At 37.3% G+C, this 9,368-nt stretch overlaps 1 long non-coding RNA gene across 1 annotated transcript; it reads right to left on the reverse strand.

Moving 5' to 3' along the window:
- Positions 1-5,309: 5,309 nt before the first annotated feature.
- LOC121024980 (uncharacterized) lies at positions 5,310-6,016 on the reverse strand. The gene is made up of 2 exons (XR_005787898.1): positions 5,946-6,016; positions 5,310-5,381 (listed from the first exon to the last, which is right to left on the reverse strand). It is a non-coding gene; the product is annotated as an uncharacterized LOC121024980 (long non-coding RNA).
- Between the last annotated feature and the right edge of the window lie 3,352 nt (positions 6,017-9,368).

Here is a 9,368-nt window from a genome sequence, read left to right on the forward strand (position 1 = left end):
TAGCTGAGACTTTCACAAATTAACATAATGGGCCAAGGAAAATCTGTGCCATGAATCTCAGGAGTCTATACACCTAGCAGTCAGACTGCAATTCCTTCCCAAGAACCCCCTCCCCCACCCCTAACTCAAGTCAGAGGAGTCAGCCCAAGGAGTCAATGATAACCTCAGGTGATGGAAGAGAGCCATTAGAGTGGAACTGATCTGGATTGGGCATGTTTGCCATATCCTGCTGCCATGTGCTCTAACTTGCTCACCCTCGGTGCTCTGAGCTGGTCTCCTGCACAGCTACTTACAAAACAAACCCACAGGAATGAATATTCTCACAGTCACTGACTTTGCAGAGAAACAAGCCCAGCTTTCTGCTGATGGGACAGTTAATAGTATTTGTTCATTTCCCTATAAGGCATAGAAACATGCAAACACATATTTTCCTGGGACAGAGACTGGAAATATCTTTGCCCCTGTCTGTCACCAAGAGCATTAATAGATATCCCTGTGTGATAGGTTGAGGTAGGGGGAGAGAAATAGGGGAAAGAAAGGAAAGACAAAACAACAGTGGCAGAAGAGGAAGGGAAAAAATCACTCTTTAGACTGATACTCAAGGCCCTCCTTCCCACTAATTCTAAGAAGGCTTTTTTTTTTTCTCCTAGTCACCCAAGGTCATGGGTAGAGTTGACCTTGCTTCAAGAGGGAGCAAGTAGCCACCTGCAGGGAATGAATTGTGACACTCTGGGAAAGGCCCCCCCAGGCACGGGGAAGCTGCCAGGAATTCCCACCATTAGTCATGCCTATGAGTTACAGAATTGAAATATCTATTAAATTGCAAATATGTTAGCTGTGAAGGGAAACATTTTGGGGCCATTATGGGTCAGCAATTTTTTATTTTATTTAAGTACTAGATTAGGCCCAGCAGAAAGCAAGGATCTAAGGAGATGGGCTACAGAAAAGATAGGACATTAGGACATTTAACAGTGAGAGAAGGGACAAAGATGTCATTCACAGTGGTCTGGGTAGGCTAGGAAAGGCCAGGGTCACCAGAGGCATTGGGTGAGGGAGGCCTAGGAGGAAAGGCAAAGGAGCTGCTACAAGCCGGTTTCGGTCATAAGATTTTTGCACCTGCGACTGTGCAAAAGAACAGTCAATTATGAAATGCACAGTCAGTCATGTGAAAGTTTCCTTAATGTGGCCAACAACTACTGGCTGCTGAGGGCTTTCCTCATTAAGTCACACAAAAGGTACAAATGAGATACATTCTCACCTAATAATCAGGACACAGACATTCAGATCATGTTAACTGTTGCTTAGAACATGAAGAAGAGAGAACATATGCTAATGAGTTGTTCCCCTCTGTTTCACATCCGCACTGCTTGGGGGAGCTTCAAGGTGGGTGCTTTATCCCTAGGGCTTTTCAACTATCTGTAACATTTGAGACCAACTTGCTTCATCATCTAAATTGCTTTTCTCTGTAAGGTGATCAATTTGTCAATACCCCTCCTGTAGTATTACATCCATAAATTGTACCCTTCACTTTCTGCTTGGATCAACCAGTCTGTTGGATGGTATGATTAGGATGGCTTCTGAGTGCTGTTCTCAGTTTGTCTATTAACTACTCTCCAGGCCACTTAAGGTTTTTTTTTGTTTGTTTGTTTTTTTTTTTTTTTTCCCCCCCACTCACTGCTGGAGATGGAAATGTGGAGCAAAGACTGAGCCAGCGACACAGTCATTTGCTTATTTAAAAGTGCTACTGAACCAAACTCTTTAAGGTAAAGGCCTCAAAAAGACAGCCCCCAAAGTGAATTTACCATATAAGCATGTTTTATTTGGTCCACACGCTGCTCAACAAACCAGAGATTTCCACATAATCCAGACTTCCATGATCTCTTCAAAAATTAGAGTGCCTAGTAGTATCTTATCCTTAATTTCACATGACAACAATCAGCGAGGGCTGCTAGTACTCTCCAACTTGCCTCTCTCTGTTGCTTTGCACACCCACTCAGGTACATGACTTGCCTGGTTTCTAGAAGCATTTGACTATTGATTAGGGCATTGCTCCTTTGCTGGTTTGGATTCAGCCATCGGCAATAAATACTTTTTCTTTTATGGAAGGAATAGAATCACAGCTATTTTTCTTTAAGCCAAAACAATGGGTTGGCAAATGAACATTTTAGATAACGGGTTATTTCAGGGATCCTTAGACATGACCTCTGAAGTCACTAATTTTGGAGTCCACCTGGGGAACGTGTCTCCCCTCCTTCTGGCCCAGAACCCAGGATTAAGGGACTATGGACAGAGTAACAGTGGAATCGTATAGAAAGGCATTACATTATGAATCAGAAGATAGGGGCACTAGTTGTGGCCATGCCATTCACCAGCTGCTACCCAGGACAAATGGTCTAAAATCTCTGAGCCATAGTTTACTTGGGGCGGGGGTGGGGGCAGAAATATTGTGTGGATTTACAAGTTTAAGAAATGTCCTTCTCATTCTCCTTTTAGAAAATGTAATACATATTAGAATATTATATGCACTAAGATACCTTGAAATGACTTGCAAAAAAGAAATCTGTTTAACTTTAACCTAGCAGATAAACACATTGTCACAGAACCTCTCTCCAATCCTCTCCTCTCCTCTCCTATCTGTCTTCCAAAAATAACTATTAACATCTCTTAGAACTGGAGCTCCACAGAACAAAGTTTGGAAACACTGTTTGAAGCACTATTTGTTCTAATGAAAAAAAAATTCCCAGGTTCCAAAGGGAAGATAATTCTGTCTCTAGCCATCTGCTTTCAGAGTCACATTAAGAAACTTGAATCCTATGATTCTTGTTGCACAGAGTAGGCATCAATTTATGTGTTGACTGCTCTTTACCAGCTGAATAAACATTGTTTAACCAGGATGTTCTCCATTGCTTCACTTCCTCTAGCTTGAAATTATTATGACAACTGCAATGAACCTCACGGGAATCCATTTTTTCTCAGTATGGATTTCCATATTAATAGGGCCATTTGGTGCCAAAATATGAATTTTGGCAAATTCCATTGTGTGTACGTTCTTGCCTTCCTGTCACCACACTTTTTATTGTTTCTCTCTTGGCACTATCCTAAGCTCAGATTTAATTCTGTGTCCCATTTCTACTGATCTCATCTAAGGTGTTCACTGAGAGCTCCAAAATGTCATGTGTATCCTTTTTGGTGGTATCTAAAATCCAATAGGAAATTAATGAAGACCAAATAGTTAATGTTCAGAAAGGACATTATAGTGGAATAATGGACATTATGATCAATATTTTGACATTTTTAAATGTATATAATATATATTTTGTGAATGAAATTATATGGTTTGTGCTTGGTGATGGTTAAAAGTTTATGTGAGAATCAGGAAGACCTAGATTCATACCCGTGCTCTGCCAATTACAAAATATGTGACCTAAGCCATATCTCTTCGCCTAAGGTTTTTCCTCAATAAAATGGAAACAATAATAGTATCCACACTCATGTCATTGTTGTGAGAATTAAATGAGTAAATGAATGAAAAACACTAAGCACAACATCTGCCACAAATGAGCTCTCAATAGACATTAGCTCTCTGTGTGTCCCTATTATGATTATTACATAGTTCTTGGCTTAAAATCACTTCTCCTGTTTATTCTCCATTCTGTTTATTCCTCCAACTCTCCACCATAGCTCTATGTTCCACTATTTTTCCTAAACCCACTTTCATCCCAATGCCTCAGCATTAACAGCAGAGGAATAAAGAAACAAAGAGCCAGCACCAAAAAAGCCTGATTTCAAACCTGATGTGAAATTCCTTCCTGTGTAAATAGCAGCCATTCTACACACCAGAGGAAGGTCATTATAATAAGCTATGCAGTCTAAATGACACCTACAACAATGCACTACAGTTACTTATAACTTGGCAAAGTGAAATTAAAAGCACTTACTGAAGCCATTCATTTGAACATCTTCACCAAAAACTGATCCCAATTTCCACTCTGCAATTTCGCCAAGCTTTGTGTGTCCAGATTGTGTTGCTACTATTGCTTAATTAGTAACCTATGAGTGAATCTTTGAAAATATCCATACAATAAACCTCTCTTTCTAGCCATGGCACTTAGACACAAATGGATTAAAAGATTATCCTAACATGTGAAGAGACCCAAATCTGGAACTCTAAAGCTGTCTACAATTATCAGGAGGATGGGTATTATTTGCATATTCACCAAAGAACAGGTTAGTTTTTTTTTTTTTCTCCCTAAATAGCCTATGTGCATTTCTAAAAAGCCAAATAAAATCATGCAGTTGTGAATGATTTGTTAGGTTAATGGTGAGTTATCTTCCAAGTACAGTTAATTAGAGCTGGCTTTCTGCTTGTGTTCATTTTGGGAATCCCCAGTAATTTATGTCTGCCTTTGACCTTCTCAAGGCAGACATTCTCCTCTAATCCCAGCAGACCCTATTACATGATCTCTCCCACCCTCTCCCACTCCTCTTCTCCTTCTTCCATTATCACCCATTCTACATTCTCACTATCATATAATCAACTTTCCGTTCTATTCTTAACACTTCAACTAGCCGTCTTCACAAAATTCAATGTGAGAATAAAGGGAAAATATCTTTAAAATAACAGCCACCTAAAATATGCTGTAGGAAATAAAACTGTTAGCTGTTGTCATCTTTGACAAATGACCTAAACGCACTAATGTAACATGTCTATTTGTTATTAAACCCCTTCTTACTGATCTACATCCTCTGAAGGAATAAAAAGAAATGTCTACAATAACATCCCACAAGTCTGCAATAATTTATATATTAAAAGTGTTCCAGAAAAGTTGCATTTAAATCAAATCCTATTTTAATGCAGTAGGAAATCTGGCTATTTAAAGAAATCCTATGACAAATTCTTTTATATGGAAAAAATAATTTCATAAAACCAATGATTACTTTCTAATTCATCAGTTTTGAATATCTGAATCTTTTTATAACTGATCTATTTAAAGCAAGTAGCACCTATACACTTAAAAAAAAACACTTGCTTTACTGACAAGATATTTTGCAGATTTATAAATTTAAAAAGAACAGTCAGAAAATAACCTCTTAAATTTTTAATAACCTTTTAAATATCTCCATACTTGCAATATATAATTTTAAAGAACCTCTATCTAAATGATTTTGTAATTAGCCAATCCTATTGATTTTATATTGAAAGTCTTATTCCACGCCTGCATATTGCTAAACTAAAAACAAGTATGAGTGGGTTACTTTTAAAATAATCCCAACCTTGTATTTTGACTTGTTTTACTTTTTAATTTTTTAAATTTACATCCAAATTAGTTAGCATATAGTGAAACAATGATTTCAGCAGTAGATTTTTTAGTGCCTCTTACCTATTTAGTCTATCCCCCCCTCCCACAACTCTTCCCATAAGGGAGGGGGAAAACAGAAGAGACTCATAAATATGGAGAACAAACTGAGGGTTACCAGCCTTATATTTTGAATTATGAGAGGGCAACCTGTTTAATTGCTTTGTAATAAAAAACATACAAAGCACAGTATAACTTACATAAAACTTCAAATAAAAATAAATCTTCACAGAGCAATGTCTTGAACTTCCATACCAAGAAGCCATTTTGTTTCTATATCAGGCATAACACTTGAATTGTATGAATAAATACATAAACTTAATATCTTTGTATATGAATGATGACCACTGACCCAAGGATAATTTTGAATTATTTTTTTTCTCCGGCATGTGATACTCAGTGCACTTTTTACTTAAATGGTAAATGAAAAAAATTACTATTTCAATGGCTGAGACTGCTTTATCCCTGCACTCCCTTGACAGATTTCCCTTGACCAAGGACTTATATATATATTTTTAATTTACATCCAAATTAGTTAGCATATAGTACAACAATGATTTCAGGAGTAGATTCCTTAATGCCCCTTACCTATTTAGCCCATCCACCCTCCCACAACCCCTCCAGTAACCCTGTTTGTTCTCCATGTTTAAGAGTCTCTTATGTTTTGTCCCCCTCCTTGTTTTTATATTATTTTTGCTACCCTTCCCTTATGTTCATCTGTTCTGTGTCTTAAGGGCCTCATATGATGTAAGTCATATGATATTTGACTTCCTCTAATTTCGCTTAGCATAATACCCTCTAGTTCCATCCACATAGTTGCAAATGGCAAGATTTCATTCTCTTTGATTGCCAAGGAATACTCCATTGTATATATATACCACATCTTCTCTATCCATTCATCCGTCGGTGGACATTTGGGCTCTTTCCATACTTTGGCTATTGTTGATAGCACTGCGATAAACACTGGGGTGCAGGTGAAGGACTTATATTTTCATGACAGCTCTTAGGAACTTAGATAAAACAACTTGGGGCCTATGAAAATGAGTTTGGTGTGTGTGTGTGTGTGTGTGTGTGAGAGAGAGAGAGAGAGAGCACTAACATGCTCACAAGAAAAGCAAACCTGTGACTGACTTCTTTAGCAGTATTCTCTCAGCTAGTGTTTCTCAAAGCATAATCCTTGGAAGGCATGCAACAGAATTACCTGGACAAGGCAAGTTTCCAATTTTAGAGATGTTGTGAATTAGAATCTGGAGGAGAGAGATGCAACCAGTATTTAAGGAGCCTCATTTTCATCCTATCTGGGTTCTTCCACATAATTTTGATGCACATTAAAGTTTGAAAACCTCTGGGAAGTAGAATTGAGGTGAAATTTTAAATCCATAGTTCAATTATACTAAAAGTTCAGGTCAAGTGAATAAATGCTTTGCAAAATACACAAAAGAAGAGCTCTAGCTCTGCTTTTCCAGAATCAAAAAAAGAAACTAAAAAAGCAAATGTGTTGTCACCATAACCCATTAGATGGGAGCATAAAAGGTTTATTGTTAACTTTATTCTGGCCCAACTTAAAATCCAAGCTAAATGCTATAAGGCTGCAAATTTTAGTAAATAACTCCCAATGGAAGTGCTTTGCAAACACCTGATAAGAATTGTGTGACTGGTCAAAGTGATGATGTTGCAAGGATCTGAGCATAGCCAGCTCACTTACTAATGATGTAAAATTGCCTGATTGACTCTTCTGCTTGGATGAGACAGGAAGTCTAGTTCACATTGAGGAAATCAGAAATCAACCAAAAGCATATCTTTGCTACCTGGAATTGGCCCAATATGGTAGTTATTTTGAAAGCTCATAGAGGAAAGGATGTACATTTCTAATCAAAAGAATAATTCAAACCTCCACAGAAGTTACTCTACAAATCCAGACTAAGTAGAACTGTCATTTATTAGGATAAAGCATGAACTAAAACATACATGTTAGTTTCCTTCTTCTTAAGCTTTTATTTTTTTAATGTTGATTTATTATTCTTGAGGGAGGGACAGAGAGTACGAGAAGGGGAGGAACAGAGAGAGAGGGAGACACAGAATCTGAAGAGGCTTCAGGCTCTGAGCTGTCAGCACAGAGCCAGACGCAGGGCTGGAACTCACAAGCCATGAGTTCATGACCTAAGCCGAAGTCGGATGCTCAACCAACTGAGCCACCCAGGCACCCCATATATATGTTAGTTTCTTTTTTTCTGTTTTACTTATTTATTTTTAAATATGAAATTTATTATCAAATTGGTTTCCATATAACAACACCCAGTGCTCATCCCAACAGGTGCCCTCCTCAATGTCCATCACCCACTTTCCCCTCCCTCCCAACCCCCCATCAACCCTCAGTTTATTCTCAGTTTTTAAGAGTTTCTTATGGTTTGGTTCCCTCCCTAATAATGAAGCAACAGAAAGACAAATAAAGGAACTGATCCCATTCACAATTGCACCAAGAAGCATCAAATACCTAGGAATAAATCTAACCAAAGATGTAAAGGATCTGTATGCTGAAAACTATAGAAAGCTTATGAAGGAAATTGAAGAAGATACAAAGAAATGGAAAAACATTCCATGCTCATGGATTAGAAGAATAAATATTGTTAAAATGTCAATATTAGTTTCTAATAAGATATTTTGTATTCCTTGTGTTAACATTCAGAATTTTGAAAAATACAAAACAAACTGCTGACCTCTAGGGATCAAAAACTGAATAAAATATGAGTTACAGCAATAAACCTACTCACCAAGTGTCACTACTTTGTAGACTGATTTTAACATTACCCCAAAAAGGTCAGTAAAACATAAACAAAAATAATATAGAAGGAAATCTGTATTCCTAACATTAGTGAGAGTATAATCAACGAACTAGTTGATGTCAACATTAGATAGTTAAACAGGTAATGCACAAGTGCATCAGTCACAAGTGTTTTTTAATAGCCAAACAATAGTGTTTTATTGATAAAAGGTTACTTTCAATTGATACAAAATTGCTGTGTAAAATGTTTTCAAAATACATTTCTTTTTTAAAATTTTTAAATATTTATTTATTTTTTAGAGGAAGCGAGAGAGACAGAGACAGAGTGTGAGTGGGGGAAGGGCAGAGAGATAAGGAAATACAGAAGTCGAAGCAGGCTCCAGGCTCTGAGCTGTCAGCACAGAGCCTGATGTGGAGTTCAAGCCCACAAACCATGAGATCATGACCTTAGCCAAAGTCAGATGCTTAACTGACTGACTAACCCAGGTGCCCCTCAAAATACATTTCTACAGGTAAAGATTATCTTTTAGTAAAAGCAATTATCTATAAATAAAAGCATTTATTTAGATTTGGGCAGCACAACAAAGGGGGATTTTGAAGTGAGACAGGGTAGGACCACTTACCTCCCTACATGATGACTTTTCACTGTAGCATAATGGTTAGTAGTCACAACCTGTAGATTTAGGCACATTGTACAGAGTTTTTACCAAAAGAAAGTGTTCAGTGACTTTAGAGCATGTTTGTGCAAGGCCAATTATTTGGATTATTTTGGAATTAACTCTAGTAGTAAAAGCTGTTTAAAAGGTAGAGCTGGGGACACATGTGCAAGTGGTCAGTGGAAGCCCTGTATATGCATCAGTCATAAGTGAATTAATGTAATCAATGTTACAATTGTCCGGATTATGTCAAATTTTACTATGGTTGAGATTTTATCCTCAATACAAATGTGTGTGTGAACACTTAAACACACACACAAACACACACACACCACATAAATCTAAAACATATATAAAAAGAAGAAAATTAGGCAAGGTTTGTTCAGGAACAATAGCAGGTAGACTTCTGTAATGAAGTTTCTTAAGGTCCATCACAAACATCATGAGGGATAACTTTTATGGTATTAAGTTCTGTCATATGTCTCTAAAAATTACTTTCTAACATTCTCCACCACATAAGAATATCCTGAGTTTCTCTCTTTTAGTATGAGTAGAATTACTAGCTTATACTTT

The sequence above is a fragment of the Herpailurus yagouaroundi genome, unplaced genomic scaffold (genome assembly GCF_014898765.1).
Source record: "Herpailurus yagouaroundi ecotype Mexico unplaced genomic scaffold, PumYag 67416, whole genome shotgun sequence".
Taxonomy (NCBI): domain Eukaryota; kingdom Metazoa; phylum Chordata; class Mammalia; order Carnivora; family Felidae; genus Herpailurus; species Herpailurus yagouaroundi.